The following is an 18416-nucleotide window of genomic DNA, read 5'->3' on the forward strand; positions in this document are numbered from 1 at the left end:
ACTTCTCAAGTACATGCCCTTATAATTTAAATAAGTGCTCAACTATTTATACAACGAAATAATATATCGTTATTAACTGACCTTAATATTTCAAATTCTTTGAACTCTTTACATGAAAATTACGAAATAAATATATAAATGTCAATCCACAATTTGTTTTGCTTCGTGTAACATATTTTTGTTTCATACAACACATTCAGTCAACGCATACATATGCATAACTTAATTGGACCTGATACTGGTGTAATTTATACCTTTGTCGGTTGGCAGTAATAAAGAACCATTGTTTACGTTTTAATTCATTTGGATGTGGGCGATACCACAAATACGAGATGTACATTCAATTGTTTTTTTTTTGTAAAACTAAATATTTTTAAACGAATTTTTAAAAAAATATATGTTGTACAATAGGGAATTTTTTATATACCCTAAAATTATTTAGATTCCAATGGTAAGTTTTGATTATTTTTAGTCATCTAAACTATGTATAGATTCATAATTCTTAAAACAAGATCGGCTATTTTAGGGGTATGCTGCTTTATGATGTCCTTATGTATTTGTGTTGTTGCTAGTAATAGAAACCATATTCAGCAATTCAAGAATCCTCATAATTATCTAAAACATTTCGCTTATATGCTACAAGTTTTAAGAACTTCTATATAACCAATTTGATATTGTTGATAAGAATTTCATAGTACAGGGACCAGAAATACAAGATTCATTTTCTAAGTAAGGATGTCCAAGGGCATAGCAGAGGATTCTTAAGGAATTTATTTACATTCTATTACAGATATTTCTTCATCTAATAAATGCAAGCATCTAAAAGACCTTAAACTGGACGTGATTATTCAGTGAATACCAAGGTCTCTAATAATAAAGACTGTTGTTAACTTGGACTGTATTGATTAATTTTGTAATTGAATTTTTTATCACGTCTTAGAGGGTGTAAATAATATACACCAATACTAAGGTATACTAATGGAAATTCATTGTATGTAGGTTATTAAAACACTTGCCTGGAAAATTCTACGGTTTTCGAAAGCGTCAGAAATTATTAAAGAAACCCTGGAAAAACAATAGAATTGTGCCTAAATCCCTGGAAGAAAATAACAATTAATTTTGAAGCCTAGAAACTGGAAAAGATCTTCTTTGTGAAAGTTATTGCTCTTACCAGAAAAGCGTGGAAAAATCGTCTATTTATGAAGATTTCCAGATAATTTAGTAGATACCTCAACCGTCTAAAAAAAATACAATTTTTGGATGACACAAATATTAGATTTAAAGGATTTATACCGACCAGTCAATATTTATTTGTAAAGGCATTTTTACTGGGGGTCACATTTCACCATTTCGTCACAACTAATTTTAAATTTAAAGCTTATAAAACTAAAACTATTTAATGGATTTGCAAGAGAATTGTTTATAATAGAACTGAATCCTTTCTATGTCATCCATTATCAACACACTAGCGAATATTTAAAACTAAAGGCATTTTAACTGGGCCAAACTAACTGGAAGTCATTCACCATATTTCTCAACCAATTTAAAACAGCCTGCCTAAAGACGTTTAAAATGAATTTTCATAGAAATTGGTAATAACGGAACTGAATCCTTTCTATGGTGTCCACTATCATAAAATATGTCACCATTTGTTACTAGTCAAATAGCTTATCTAGATTATTTTGTAATTTTTCAAAGAATGGTTTGACAACACAGCTTGGTTTTAAAGCAGGCAATTGCAGCAAATAAAATATTCCTCAATATCATTTATACATTGAAAAGGAGTGGTTCAAGTTTCGGTTTGCTTGTATATTTATTCGATTACCTTGTTAAAAGATTAAATGTGCGTAATGTATAGACTGCGAAAACAACGAAAACTGAAACGCGTATTACTCCATTAAATAAATTTTTTATAAGTATATGGTACGTCTAATACTTAACATATCTCTCTCATTTTAGTTAAATATAATAACAAATAGGTTTGTTACTAAAATAACCTAATAACTTAAAAATAAGCTGCAGTGACATGAGCGTATCGATTTTAGCATAAAATATTTAAGAATTTAAGTACACTGTGACCTAGACACGTTTTGCTATTTAACTTTCTAACTAATCTAACTAACTAACTAATTTTGTAAGCCCCCTTTCAGCCTTGACTTTTTCTGTTGTTAGACCCGATAAATGTTAGGATGCCTTATTACTCCGACATGGAGCCCCCCCATTCACTATCCCCATGGAAATCGATAGTTCGGTAATACACGGCTATTTTTGTCTTTGATTTACGAGAAATGGCAGGTATAATTCGACCTGGAAACTTTTATAATGGGTAGTTAAATAAAAGAAAAAAAAAGCTTAATCAATGATATCTTTTGTTTAAAAACCGTTTTTATATTAGTAAGTGTATGAATTTTATTGATGAAGAAAATATAGTGCATAACTTATAAGAGTAGCATAAACATATTATTATTGAAAGTCGCTTTTTTACGCTTGACTGGAGAGAAAAATTTTATGGCACTTAAATTCATATTTGAAATTAAAGAAATGAAATCAAACTTTACCTCATAACTTACCGAGATTTCTAAATTAAGATATAAGGTTGTATGTCTAATATTAACCGGAATGAAATACGGGGTCTCAATTTGTTGCGTGTTGACTATCTGAAAAGAAACTCTGACTTATTAGGTTATAGAACGATACTCAACAGAAATAAAAATCTTGGAAGTAAAGCGAGGGTTTTACTAAAATTCTTGAAGAATAATACGTTTCAGCAACCTTTCCTTTTTTTGAGGGACTACTCGACTAGATACGTTGGTAAATGGGATAAATTTGAATAAATTGCTTGGATTTTTGCGGTCGAAAAGTCAAGTAGAACGAATTGTTTTTCTCTAGATTTTGTTAAATGAGAAAGCATTTGTTTATGGGAAAATAAATTTGCCGAGAGAGAAGTTAAAAAGTTTGTAAATAGCAACATTAAAAATAGTATGTACACTAAAAACAACTTTTAATGTAAAATTAAAATTGTCTTCTGTATAAGTTTTCTTTGCAGAAAATGAGGAGGATTTAGTAGTTTTGTGCAGTCTTGATTCTTCCATCCTTTGGACATGTCCGTACCATATCAGCTATTCTGCTTTATGTCTGTCATTACCGAACCATCTATTCCTATTCCTTGTCTTATGTCGTCATTTCGAAGTGACCTCCTAAAAACAGCCATTTCAGTAGCTTCAAGTTTTCTTCGATTTTGTTCCATGTCTCTGCTTCCTAAGTTAAACTGCTTTTAATGGGTTTTTTATATATGTTGCCTTTACGTTGCTTCCCAATTTCGTTACACCATTTATAGGCATTGATGCTACGGGGAGATATTTCGTCAGGAAAGCATTCAACACTTAATTGTAGGCTGTCAGGCATTCGCAGCGATAGAATACTAAGAGAGGCAGGATTAAGTGGAGAAGATATTTGTATCACTAAAACTCATAGTGCTCCTAAGCACAATCTCCCCTAGTAACATTATTATTATTAGTATGTTCTCGAAAACAACAACTATAAGTTAAACTGAGTTCGCAGTGTTCTCACAAACCAGCATGTGATGCAGAATGGACCAGATCTCATACCTGTAGATAAGAATCCTAGGCGGACAACTCTTGTCGACGTAGCAGTACCAAAAATAACAGCAATGTATTTGATAAACATAATGATACGATTGCCAAGTACATAGATTGTGAAAAATGGAAAGAAACCAAACGTTGCCATTTATTATTCCGATAACAGTAGCTATCCAAAATACCTTCTAAAGAACATCGAGATACTTGGGCTTAGTGAGCACCTTTATAAGACTATGCAAAAAGCTGTCCTCATTGCTACTTGAAACTTTATAGTGAATACTCTATAACTAGCTGGGTTAAGTAAATATTCGTCTTGATTGATATACGGCCCTAAACTTGCAAAGCAAAATAGATGCAGAAAATGTATGATAGTTGGTGAGTCGATAGAACACGTCATTACAGATTTCCGACAACTTGCAGACAACGTCTAACTAGACCAAGGCCACAATCCAATTGCTAAAATGATTCACCAACAAGTGGGTCTCAAATATTGTCTTCATGAAATCCGTCCACTATACAGGGTGTCCTATTTGCCATGTGTGACTATTGCTATTTCCGAAACTATAGGAGATACGAGGGCGGTTAAATTAGGTAAAAGTTGTCAATTTTGATGCTTATTCTAAATCCTATTACAGCGTTGCAAAATGTGTTTTAGTTCGCGAGATACAGGGTGATTAATAAAAAACGCTAAATTTTATTTTAATTATTGTTTCCAAAAATATCGATTTTAGAAACTTAATTTTCATTACAAAGTTTTATAATATTTTAAGCTCTATAAACCTCATCTTAATTTTTTTGTAACCAACTTTTTTTTAAATACGGACCTGTATTTTTATAACTTGTTTTAAAAGCATTTTTAAAATATTTTATCTTATTCATAAGTTTTCTAATATTTCGATGTATTAATAACCATCATCAAGAATTTTTCCTTAATGCAGGCCTGATTTTTTTTTAAATCTAAATTTATTAGTTATTAATACAGTAAAAAGTTTATCTTTTTGGTTGTTATTTAAACATATTTATAAACATCATTTGCTAAATACCATTATTGCTTCTAAATGTTTAACATCAATATAGAAAGGAGGAATAATAGAAAGGAATCAAAAAAAATTAATATTTCAACAATAATCTGACTAACTTTATAAAATAAATATTTTTTATAAACAATATAATAATGAATACACATACATCCAGAACTTATTTAAAATAAATAAAATATATTAAATAATAATGACCACCAATATTTTGTAAGCATTTGTGCGCATCGGTTACAATTTTTCTTTGAACGTTGTTGAATGAATTGAAATTTTATTGCACACTTCTCTTATTTTTAAACTTAGAGGCGTTGTTTGATAAACCTGGTTTTTAATAAAACCCCATACGGAAAAATCCATGGGTGTTATGTCAGGAGATCTTGCGGGCCAATTATAGGATCGTTATTACCAATCCAACAAATATTAACATGGATAAAAACTGACGCGAAAGCTTGATGAGTTCTGTTAAAAATATTAGTTTTGTTTGGTAAAAACCAACTAAATTGAAAGTAAATTTAAATAAAAAGTATCATAATTTAAAGCTACATTTTTTAATATTTAGATTAGGGTTCATCGGGTTTAACACAAATAACCACTAGTTTAATAAGCTTAACCTTTTAATTAATTAAATTTTAAAGAAAAATTCCTGATGATGGTTATTATTACATTGAAACGTTAAGAAACATATAAATGAGGTACATCATGTTAAAGGGAATAAAAAATGCTTTTAAAATAAGTTATAAAAAAAGCAGGTCCGTATTAAAAAAAAAGAAGTTGATAGCTGTTGCCAAGATACCAAATGTCATAAAAAAAATTAAAGGTGAAATTTTGTAGAGCACGAATTTGGTGTTTTTTATAAATCACCCTGTAATTCACAAACTATTAAATATTTTGCAACGCTGTAAAAGGATTTAGAATAAGCATCAAAATTGGCAACTTTTTTCTAATTTAACTGCCCTCGTATCACCTATAGTTTCGGAAATAGCAATAATCACACATAGCAAATGGGACGTCCTATATATACGACTCGCAAGTGCTATACTAGAATCGAGCAATAACGGCGGATAGGACAGTTAACTACAAGAGACCCGACATGGTCATTCTCGACAAAAACAAGAAAACTGGTTTTAATTATCGACGATGCAGTGCCATTGACTTACAACCTCAGCAAAACTCAAGGGAAAAAAATGAACAAATATGAAGCAAATAAGCTGAAAAAATGATAATAATTCCACTGATAATTTCGTTAAAGAGGATAATATCGACAAGACTTTCCAAACACGTTTAGGACATCGGATAATCACCAACTATTATGACACTTATGCAAAAGGTGGTAATATGCCAAACCTGTCATATAGTCCGAAAACTCCTGAATGGTGAAGAAATAACGTAAGTAGGAAAGCTTGGTAGTAAATCTGGAAAAAATGTGGTACCAAATAAAAGTCACCACAATGCCAATAAAGTTGAAAGTTTTGAAATATAGAAGCAAAATCTTCAGAAAATTGAGCTATCACAAAAGATCATGGGAAGTGCAAGGCAGACTGTTGCTCTACATACCTAAAAATTTAGGACCTAGTGCAAGAAACTAAATTATTTTTTCACTTGTTGAAATAATGATAATAATAATAATAGGCATAGGGATAATATAACAAATACTTAAATACCTAAACGCGTTTATCTTCCAGAACCCGATCCCAATTAGTTTTAAACATAATCCCTGTGGGATAATATTTCTACAAACGAGCGATGCGGAACTAGCGGTTTTATTAGCTTATACGTTGGCTTCCCTCAACGTTAAATCCGTAACAAAGTTTCGGAATAATATCTCTGGTGGAACGGCATCCCTTCGTTTTTGGCTCGAAAACATGAATTTTTAAACGGAGGTATTTTATTTAGGTACAAATTAAAAAAAAGAAAAACTGTTGAAAAATTTTTTTTGCTTAGTTCTTGAAAAAAAAAACACTAGATATAGGATTTAATTAGGAGAATTTTAGTATTCATTTAATGTATATCGTTGAGATAGCGTACCGTGTGTAACATGTAGGTAGTTAAATAAACGTTTATTTTTGGCTTATACCAGGTCTACATTTTTGGTTGAACTTCAACGATAAATATCGGATGAAATGCCCGCGTGATATACGTTGAGGAACTTGATATTATGTTTATGTTTGTAACAAGAAACTTTATTACCTGTAAACGTTAAGGTATGATATATTGTTTGCTATTTAAAGGCGTTTACAAAATGCGTTTGATAAACAAATATACTTACCATCACCAAAACGTTGAATATTTAGCTATAGAAAACCAGTATTAAACCTTTATTGTTATCGTAATCGTTAAATAATTGTTGATAAGGAATTTATAATAAAGGTATCTATGTAAAATTAAATTGTGGTTTATTATACCGGGTATCTAGGAACTCTTCCGACAAATCTTACAGGGTTATTTTCCAACAAAAAGTAAATATTTTTTACATGAATGTCTTAAAGGTCTTACTTTCGGATCTACAGGGTGTTAAAACTTTTAAATTTTTTTATAAATAATTTTATTACCAATGTAGATATTTTTTTAAATTTGCAGATATTTCTTATGCATCAGGAAGCATTTTTCAAGAAAAAAGTCATTTTTATTAGTAGTGTCCATAAGGGGTTTATCGTAAATATTATTTAATAAAATAAAAGTACACCACTGCATTTTTCTAAAATAAATTAAATTTTTTAAATCCTTGTTTCGTATTGAGCCAATTTTTTTAAATGCCAAAATGTTCTCCCTGTAAAAAGAATAGTATATAATATACGTACAATCTACAGTTTAATTAATATACCTTGACCATATACGGTTAATAAATATACCAAAATCAAAAATTTACTGAGAAATCATTGAATAAATATGTATTTAACGATAATGATATAAATATGATGTATTGCTTGGGCTAGAAAAAGTGGAAGAAATTACTCAGCAATGATACTTCTTTTACTAGTAACAGTAGGCATAATTATAAATCAGTAGTAACAATTATAACAACAGTAGTAACTTTAACCCAGATACGAAAGTCTAACTATTACGCAAAATGTTTTCTGTATATTGCATGGATGACCCGTATTATGGCCTGTGAATAGCGGTTGCAAACAAACCGCATTGGTTATAAGTATCTTCTTAATTTAAATTGGTTCAGCAAATGAATAACCCATATTATTATAAAAAACTAAGTCATGTGATGGTACAAAATTATTTATTTAATATACACTTAAAAGAAATCAATATAAACTAAGTATCAACTAAAATACTAAATAGCATGCGTAATAAACAGGTAGCAGTATTCAAAAACGTACTTGTATATACCTACCAAAAACAAAAAAAACCATAATCATTTCAAGTATTTTAAATTAATTAAATTATTAAAAGCGTCTCTGCTCTTTAAAACTATCCAGTCTTTAATTTTAGTCTTGAAAGTTTTCCGCATATTATACCATCTTGCTGAAAAGTATTTCAAACTTCTTTAGTCATGAGTTTTATTAGTTGTTGTAGAATATGCTGAAGTATTTCGTTTTGTGTGGATTTTTTGGAAAATTGTTAAACTATTCTCTTAATAATTTGAAGTATATCAAGACAGTATAACTGCTTGCGATCTAAGGTTTGGTTCAGGAAAACAGTTAGTTTGTTGGATACATTTGATCTTTTTCTTTCATTTTCTTAATGATTTTTAGAGACTCTTCCACAAGAGTAAAAGGTTCAGTTGATTTTTTATAAAAATTTGTATATTCAGAAAAAGTTGAATTTTTATATTCTTGAGTAATATCTAATCAATGCCTAAGTCGTTTTTTGACTGTCATTAATATATTTTTTAATACACGACTACGTTTTAAATATTTGCAATTTGTTGAATTCTTATTAGATGATTGCCACACGATCTTGCTAATATGCGAAAATCTAGAATAAAGCTACTCTCACACAATAACTCAAGGACCAGGATTTAATGCATTTCAGTTTCATAATTACAGAACAACTCAAAACATTACTGTGACAAAACAACTCTAATAAGGACAATTATATACTATTCTGCAACTTCGAACAGATTTTATTGATTTCAAATGATACTACATGCCTAAATAATAAAAAATTTAAATCTGCATAATATTGTAATTTTGAATATATCTATGGTTTAAGTAAAGTCCTTCAATAGATCCTTATAGATTAAGTTAAAGTAGTAATCCCATTATGATATAAATTAAGACAATGTTGATATTCATATGTTCATTCATTTAAGTGTTTCTAAATTTCTTACATAAATAATATATGTACTCTAGAATATAGGTACTAAAATTCACAACATTTTTTCGTCTAATAGACCCATATAACATCAAAGTAAAAAGTTTCAAATGTGCCATACTCAGTAACTTTTTAACATTCCAATTTGACCGTCCGAAATGAATGGCCTCTTTTAATTAAAATTACAGTTCAAAAAAAAAAACATCAAACATTTTTTATTAAGCCCTAAAAGGGAAAACTGACCACGTTTTCAGTTTTTAGGCATTTGTTCAAGTGGGAAACTTTAATCGAAGTTACCTGATTGCCCTGAAAATTTACTTTATATATATATACCTTAAATATGCCATGTGCTTTTTTAAGTAAGCACTTTTTTATTTTAAAATTAAAATTAACCTACCTCTCTGTTCCAAAAATAAATACATTATTGTAAATTGTTTTGATAAATTGCAGTCACCTGTGTTTAGAATTCCCAATAATAATACTTGAGTTAAAGTGAAACATAAAGGAGCCAATTTACGATATTATTATGGATGTTTATTTCAAAAAGAATTTGATTTATAATTATGCCTTATCTGAAAGCCCTTAAAAATAAAATAACGCGCTCTTTGATGATGTAACTTTTTTGTTTATTAAATTAAATATTTTTTAATTAAATTAAAATGTTTTTTTTTCTTATTATTTGAATAAATGTAGGAAAAATTATCTAAGCATTAAATTAATAAAACGATTAAATTAATAAAAATGTGAACACAGTAACGGTGGAATTCCATTTAGTAAATAATACTACCTTAATAATTATAAAATTATTGTATGTTATTGTATGTAGTGTTTATATTTTATTGGTAGTAAAGTTAGTTATGTAAAGGTCACTTTTTAGTCGAAAAAAATATAATTGTGAGGAATATTTTAACAACTGGGTTCCAATATCCTATTACCACGCCTATGAAATCCCCGAGAAAGGAAAGCATTCGGTAGTAGAATAGGGGTTTGAATTGACAAATAATATTTGAATAAATTTGATATTGTCAAATATGAACGACATGCACGGATTTTACACATAAAGATATCGATTATGACCATTTTCGGGTTTTAGATCAAATGGACCAGAAAGTAGACTTAAAAAATAAACCGTTATTATAAAGAACAGTAAACAAGGTTTAGTGGCACCTGCGTTATCCAATGTAGCAAAAAGCAATTCCGTAGCGCAAGGGGCTTTCAATAAGAGAAGGATATACACAATCCTTACATCATAACACAACTAAAATTTTCAAAAATCATTTATGAAAATTCAAGGTAAATTCATATAAAATATGATTTACAAATTGGAATATGGATTTATAGAACTGTAATAAATTCCAAATTTATTACAGTTCCAGTTTTTTAACCTGTATCAACAAATCAGTGCAAACCAACTTAAATGCCAATAAATTTATCTTATTTATCTTTAGAGACAGGAGATTAGGATCACGGCATTACTTGACTCTACTTAAATTAATGACATGACCCAGAAATAGGGTCAAGCACGGATTTTTAATCTATTGGGCTTACAGCAGATAAATCATCCATTGACTTGACAATTTGCCTTTTTGACAGACAAAAATGATTCAAACCATTCCAGAGCAACCCCTCTGAAACCATAGTAAAGGAACTTAATACCGGTAATACTCTGTAATTCACGCAATCAAATGCTTTGGAGAAATCATAGAAAGCTGCTGCGGCTACGTCACTAATACTCAAGAAAAGCCAGACGTTGGATCATTCGTGATTAATCCTTGCCGAAAGCTGAACTTACATTTGCTTAAAATGCTGTGCTTTGTAAGAAAGGTCATCTTACAATAGAGACTATGAGCTTATTCGAAAATGTAGTTGTTTTAAAAGAAACCATTAATTGCACATGCAAGAGAGAAGAAAGCTTAATCTGGCAGACTTTGAAGAATCTTGACAGAAAATCCAACAATCCTATAAGTGCGTTAATTGTATGAAGAACACCATAAACCTCCTAAGTAATATTATCTCAGCTTCTGTGCTATTGAATAATTGTAAAACTAATAAAACACATTTGCACCAATTGGGTATTGGTCAGTTTCCATTGAGTTTCCTCTGAGTTTATTGGTAATACTATAATTTTTCTCGGATTTACTGTGTAAATTGAACACTGAAATAAACAAACATTGGTGGTTTTGGGTTGGGTATATGTTGGAAACTGTAACATGTCCTTTACCACATATGTCAATAGATATCAATCGATTAAGCATTCCTCATTGGCTTAAGTTAGGAAATCGATATTTCTTTAGAAAGCTCAGGTAAACATGCTAATTGCAGTTAAAATTTATTTTGAATAATTTAACTAGGGTTAATTAGATGGGTATAGGGTTGCCAGTTTTGCAAGAAACTAGATATGTTTGGTTAGTTTGTGGAGCAGCTCTGCTATTATAAATCTTGTAAATTGCAGGTTTTTTTGTTTCGAACAGTCACATTCTATAAATAGTGACCTTAATAGAACAATGGAAAAGTGAGGACAAGGAGGATTAAGAACAGGTAAGAAGGATATATTCCATAAATCCGTGGTACATCAGATTTAATTATTAAAGAAATATTACTTGATGCCGAGTTAATTAAATTGACTTCTGCGATCTGTCTTGAGGAAGTGAACCATCCATGTTAAGTGCATCGGTCTCAAAGCCGTAGTACTTAAGTTTAGCTAATAAGAAAGAGCTTGTGGTCTAAAGTGTCAACGGGTTTAGAGAAATCCTACAAAACACTAACAAGTCCTTCATCTAAACTCTACTAATAAAATGATCAAGCACCGATGATAAAGCGAAGCCATACTAAATCCCTTTCTAAATCCGCATGAAAATCAGGATTATTTTTATTATTATGAAATTATTTGTTTACCTTGCCAATACTTCAGGTACATATTCAGTACCTAAAAAACACATAAAACTCCTTACAAATATGAGTCCGCAAGGCCTTTAAAAAATTCAAAATCTATGATACTATAAATATAGAAGTAAGAATTGGTAATCGAGAATAACTGCAATTACCATAATTATTATTGTGTGGATTTTCGTCAGATCTATTAAGCTTATGTGCCTCGCGGGATGCAACCAATTACTAATTGAACCCGATTGAATTCGATAATGCAAATTATTCGCAGGTGAGACTAATTGCTTCGAGTACCAAACCCTTACGGTTGATTGCTTAAATGTTCAATGAAATACTAATTAAGACAAAATTCTTCCTATAAAAGATGGTAATTGTTCGACAATTACACGCCCGCAATTTCTGTGAGTCCGTGATCGATTGAGCGAGTTTAAAATTAATTACACTATTTATCTGAGCCATTGTGAGCATTTGAGTAATGATGATATTGTTCCGAACACCTGAAATATAATTAAAGCAAAATTTCCGAGACGCCTGTAAACCCTTTGATGTTCGGATATATTAATAAATCACTAACGTGGATAATAATATGCTGTTGAAACTTTTCGTCTCTGCAATGTCTGGATTCGAAATTAAAGATTTTTAGGTACGAGGTTTCGTTAATACACTTTCAGGATTGAAATCTGAATTGAACCCAACAAATGCTCTCTGAAGACAAGTTAATGAAATGGGAATTAGAGAAAGCTATCCAGAAAAAGGCAGCCGTGCCAAAAGTCAATTCGGGTTTTTAGGTCAGCAACAGCTGTACTGACTATTTCGGGAAGATTTGTCGGCTCGAAAACGTAATATAATGCCCACTTCGTATCTCACAAATCGCTCGGACGTCTGTGGCCGAGAAAGTAGATCTGATATTCTTAAGAAATGTTTATTTTGACTCAACGAGATTATAAGATAAATGTAATGTACATTACGATTTATAGCTTTAGGGAATATATGAAATTTTTATTATTAAGGTGAGAAATTTGGTAAAAGCGGTTGTCTTACCAAACTCTTGCATATATAGGTTTTCAATCGCCCTTAAAATAAACGGCTTTATTCTATTTAACTAGAATATACACTTTTACTTGAAAAGTTATTAGAAATAATTACCTAATTTGGAAAGTCCTTACCAAATCCAAATCAAAACACTCTTACAAATTGATCAAATCACTTGTTAAAGGCTATATGACAACAAAGTGTAATTTATAACATACTGCGACTCATTTCATCGGACCATTTTGATCTAACAATTCAATTTTAATTAATGCCGTGTTACCAATTCGCTTTTCCAAATTGAAAACCCACTGCTAATGAAGATTAAATCAAAATTTACTGAAAATTGCTAATAGGTATGGCATTGTCGAACTGTTTCCACGATCTGAATAGGTGTAATGGAAAAGCTAATAGCATCGGTAATTTCATTAATAAATATGTTACGGTTTATATATTTAAATTGAATATTTTATGTATTTGTTTAATGTTATCCTGTTATAAGTTTTTTATTAGATAATGAATGTTTTTTTTTGATTAAGGATTGCAGGTATAATGTTAAGATTTGGCAACTGCGCATTACTCAATGTTATACTTGCATGGTTGGACCTTTATTATGTCAAGTTTAGACAGAAGTAATAATCGTTTATTTTGTTGTGTTATGTGAGCAGATTTTCCCAACCCTATATGTAACTGAAACATATGAAATTAAATAACCAAGACAATCCGGAAAACAATGGCGGATACACTGGTTAAAAGCGGAATTATGACTTTTTGAGATTTGATGTTTGACAAAAATTGTAGTTGTGCGATTCGACGTTAGTCCTGTCCCTTAACTTCATACATGTAAATAATCTAAGAGTGCTGTGACGTATTTTGACAATTATGACAGTTCCGACGTTTGACGTTTCTTATATCCATATTACCAACTGTTTATTTGATTTGAAGCTTGAAAAAATCACAATATAATAATGATATTTGACAAGTATGACAACTTTGGCATTTTTTCTTTCCTTAGCGTTTTGTGAATAATCAATTGCAAATTGTTAATGAACTACATGGACGTAATTAATGAAAGTTGGCAATATGGATTATATTTGATTAATTATGGTAGTTCTAAAGTTTCTTGATACTATCTTTCCGCTATACAGAAGGAGGTAGCCACGAGGGCTATCTACAGGAAAGAAAACCTTAAGGCAACCTTACTGGTCATAAAAGGAATATGGGATATGCTGATTTTGTTTTCGAAATAAATTCAATACATAGGGACAGGAGAAGCACAATAGATCAACAATGGCCGCAGTGAAAAAAGCCACCTTGAGCCACATTGCACTATATTACTGATATTAATTTGAAAAGAGTATCAGTTATAACCTGGCTAGTATATCAAATATGTTCAGCCAAACTTGACATTCCAACTCTTCCATATTTCAGATGAGCTTTATATAGGTATAGCTCTCGATCGCTATGTGATTAGTTGTAAGCTAGCTGACGATCGCTAATAGTGTTTGTAAAATCTGTCTCTTTTCTTATTTTGAGTATCGGTTGAAGTTTTTACTCTGGGAAGAGACTTCTTTTGTATGAAAGAGAAAATAGTTTTCACAATGGTGGTGTCAGCACAACCACCCATTTTTTCTGTAGTAGAACTGGATCTATGGTTGTATAAAATAGAAGTGAGATCCATATTGACAAATGGTTTAATTACCTGAGTAAGGACAAGTCCAACTTAATTCTAGATTCTAATAATAACGGCATGAATATCATAGAAACTGTAGTTCTGTAAAACAAACAAACTACAGATTCGGTAGGAAGCAATGGAATGAAGAACAGGATGATGAAAGTAGCAAGTTCATAGATCTTTAATTTCGTGTTACAGAAGGATTTTCTAAAGCAAACTAAGAGTTTAATTGATGCATTGGACTGCAACTGAATTAGTCTAAAATTAGATGGATTCACATTTACTTCCTTGCAGAAGTCATTCTGCAAATTGTGTTATTACATATTTAATTGGGTAGGCGGTATCCAAGATTGTTTAAGTCCGTAAAAGAAAAACAATATTTTTATCACTTATAAAAAGATATCCATATAGTTCCTATGAATTTATTGACAATTTATCTGCCAGGCAGTTGAGTTGAATTGGAGTTTCATTGAGTTAAGACACACAATAAGACTTGAGTAGTCGATTGTTATTTTCTCTATTAAAAAGGTTGCAAAAATACAACTGAGAGTCATTCGTTTTCAATTTCCATCGCTAGATATTGCTTTGTTACAAGCGCATTCTCAGATGGTGAACTTTCTGAATTTCAAGATTTGACAAGAAAAATCAAAGTACATCTTAGCTACTGAATTTACGAACTTGGTTTGGGAAAAGCTTAGTAGTTTTAAGCAAAAAAACTACAATATCAACATCATTGCCAACATCCAAATCGGGTAGTACCTGAAGAAGAAGAAGAAAAAGACGAAAAGGAAACCATTTTTTTAGCTTTTAAGACCGATGCCTGGTAAGTATTCCTGTAAGTTTATCAAAAGTTTTACAAAAAATAATACATTTATAAATACGTAATCATTTCAGAACTGACTGAGATGATATAATTTAATCTGCTTATGACAAATGCGTTGTGGGGATGTAGTTCTGCTTCTGAAAAGTTATCTTTCGAATAGATCTTGATTTACTGAAACTTGCAGGGGTAAATAAGACGTTGATGGGGTAGGTAAGTTGTGGTGTTCCGCAAGGGTCTATACTAAGACTTTTAAATATTAATATATATACAAACAACTTTCCATCTTGCTTAAAAACTTCTAAGTCATATTATTAAGCAGATGCTACTCAGCTTTATCATTCCTTCAATCAGTCTCATCTGGTATTGGCAAAAGTGCCTGATGAAGAAGATCTAAGATGTGTACTTCACTTGTCAAAACGTACATCTTGAATAATTTTTGTTAAGAATAAGCACTATATTGAATCGGTGACTAATATTAGCATAGAGACTGAAACACTTCTTGTGTGAAAGTCTGCAGGAGTCTGGACTTATTTTTGGATGTAGACTTACGATTTAAAACACACATTAACTATTGTTTATAAAGGACATATTCCGCTCTTAAGTTATCATTTACTCATTGATTAAAATTATTTAAATCATGTTGCACTAAGGAACAGTCTTCATCACAGTCAATAGTTCGAAAAAATTTTAGATCGTCAGCATATAAAAGACTTCCACAGTGTTTAAAAACAGATACAGCTTTATTTATATATAAAAGGAACAAAATTGGCCTAAGATGTGATCCCTGAGGCACTCCAGAAGTCACTCGAATTTCCCTTGAATTTGCTCCCCTTAGCTTGACTTGTTGAGTACGACTAATTAAATATGAATCGATCCACTTCAGATGCGATCCATGTACTCCCAATGCTTCAAGTTTCCTTATCAATAGACCATGGTATACACTGTCGAATGCTTTTTGTAAATCGGTGTAAACAACATTAATCTGATAGCCTTTTTCGATATTTTCACTTAAAAAATCCTGAAAATCCGCTAGGCTTGATCTACTTTTGTAAAAGCCCTGTTGTTTCGTAGAAATATAGGATTTAAAGGTGTAAAATATTTCATCAGTCAAAATTGATTCAAATATTTTGAAGAAAACTGAAAGCAAAGAAACACCCCTATAATTTCCAATCTCAGTTTTGCGTCCACTTTTAAAAATAGGGAACTGACAGCTTCCAATACGAGGGAAATGAAGATGTATCAAATGACCTCTTGGGCTCAACCAACACACATGAACAGTTTTTGATAAGCACTGGTGAGATTCCATCAGGTCCTGATCCTTTATTGGCATCCAATGAGTTAAGTTTGTCCAGTATTTCTTCATTAGTAAAAATATTATGTGAAAGAACACACCAGATTTTCTGGGACAGATGTAATGCATTTGTTAAAAAATTCCGAATAGCAGGATTCACCATAGTCATCCCCTTGTATTCCATAGATTTTGGTATGGAATGCCCAATGATTTCTCAATCCGTATGGATAGTAGTAAAGTTAGGCTTAGTAGAGATGTATTTTTTGGTATGAATTCTATTTTAGGTAAAACATTCCTTTTGTTCATAATTTTGACACTCTTTTTTTCACAGAAGTTAAACAATAATCTTTTAAACTGCTTTTGGCTCCTTTTTGAAAATTGAATTTATGGCATTTTTTAAAATTAAATTTGCAAAATCAATATTATTTAAATTTATAATTCCAAATAGTTGTCAACTCAACTCAATTGACTTAGACTGCATCTCGCTTTACTGCTATTTTTTTTATTATCAATTATCTTATCACACGTATCAAACATTTTAAACAAAACAATTCTACGCTATAAATTACCCCTAGCAAACATACCTTAATAATTGCAATATCTTCTTTCAAAGTTCAATTACCAAAAAAAAACTCAAATACCATCACATAAAAAAAAACAGAACGTTATTTAGAAATTAAGCGCATAAATTACGCGTCAAAGTGCGTCCCTTTAACTTTCAACAAGTGTTTAATGTTGGGACAACGACGGCGACGGATTCGCCTTAACCGCAGCCAAGGCGTCGCGACGGCAGACTGAGTCAGCATAAGCGCTGTGGATGCAGTCGAACATCCAGCGACTACCGACCGACGACTCTGCCATCGGGTTTTTTTTAACGTAGCGTCCACGTTGTTGGACGCCTGTTGCAATTTGGTCCTCTGGATTTTAGAAACTTTACTAAAATTGTTTAATTGAAATGGGTGGTAAGTCCATAAACCCCTGAAAGTCATAATACTCCTGATTAATTAGGATCTTTTTAACTTTAAGCAAACGTGTGCTCTCTAGTAATAAATTAAAAAATTGGATCAAAACAATTAGACCCAGCCTATGGAAGCTAATTGAAAAAAGTGGTCCATATTCTCAAAGAGACCCTGATATAAATAAATCAAAGGAGAACAACACAAAGTCTCGGTCTCAAAAAATTCTTTTAGAAATCGGGAGTTTATAGTTTGCATTGTGCCGATTGCCCTGCGATTTGTGTGGGACAGTCCGGGAGGAAAATTTCAACAAGGGTACAAGAACATCTAGGTCTGGTGAACAAGTTTAAAGCCACCGATACTGTCGAGATCAAGTGTTTGCGTTTGCTAATCATTTATTGTCAGCAGGTCATAATTTTTCCTACCCCAATAATGTAGCAGTGGTTCATGATGGCCAAAAGGGCAAAAAGCTGAATCTTCTAGAGAAGCTAGAGATTACAAGAGCGAAGAATAGTCCAGTTTTAACTTGCGTTAACGACGTATTCAATTTTAAGGTGGGACTCATTTTTAATAACATCTTGTAGTCCCCTCCTTTCTTTTCAAGCTGTCGCATGAACGGTGTGGCGTAGCGGTCAACGCAGCAAACGGTAACAGTCTTGCTGTAAGGTTGTAGGTTTAAATCTCGATAGTTCCTTTTTACCTTTTTTTATTATTTTCTTGTATTTAAGTTCTATGTTATTTTTTTTTATATATTTGTGACGTTAGTTTTTTAAACTTATATTTTACCGTTCAGTGTATGTGTATATTTGACCCAGTCGGGCGTGTTTTTAACCTTTTTGAGGTATACTTTTTCG

The 18416-nt window shown here is 31.2% G+C and overlaps 1 protein-coding gene across 2 annotated transcripts in view; it reads right to left on the reverse strand.

Annotated features, from left to right (window-relative positions):
- The window catches only part of LOC126737191 (tachykinin-like peptides receptor 86C), a 133249-nt gene extending 115866 nt beyond the window's left edge, over nucleotides 1–17383 (reverse strand). For both annotated transcript variants that reach the window (XR_007660968.1, XM_050441953.1), the window contains exon 1: nucleotides 17191–17383. The gene's annotated coding sequence lies outside the window, so the exon portion shown is untranslated. The remainder of the gene's footprint in view (nucleotides 1–17190) is intronic.
- Between the last annotated feature and the right edge of the window lie 1033 nt (nucleotides 17384–18416).

This window comes from Anthonomus grandis, chromosome 6 (assembly GCF_022605725.1).
Source record: "Anthonomus grandis grandis chromosome 6, icAntGran1.3, whole genome shotgun sequence".
Taxonomy (NCBI): Eukaryota; Metazoa; Arthropoda; class Insecta; order Coleoptera; family Curculionidae; genus Anthonomus; species Anthonomus grandis.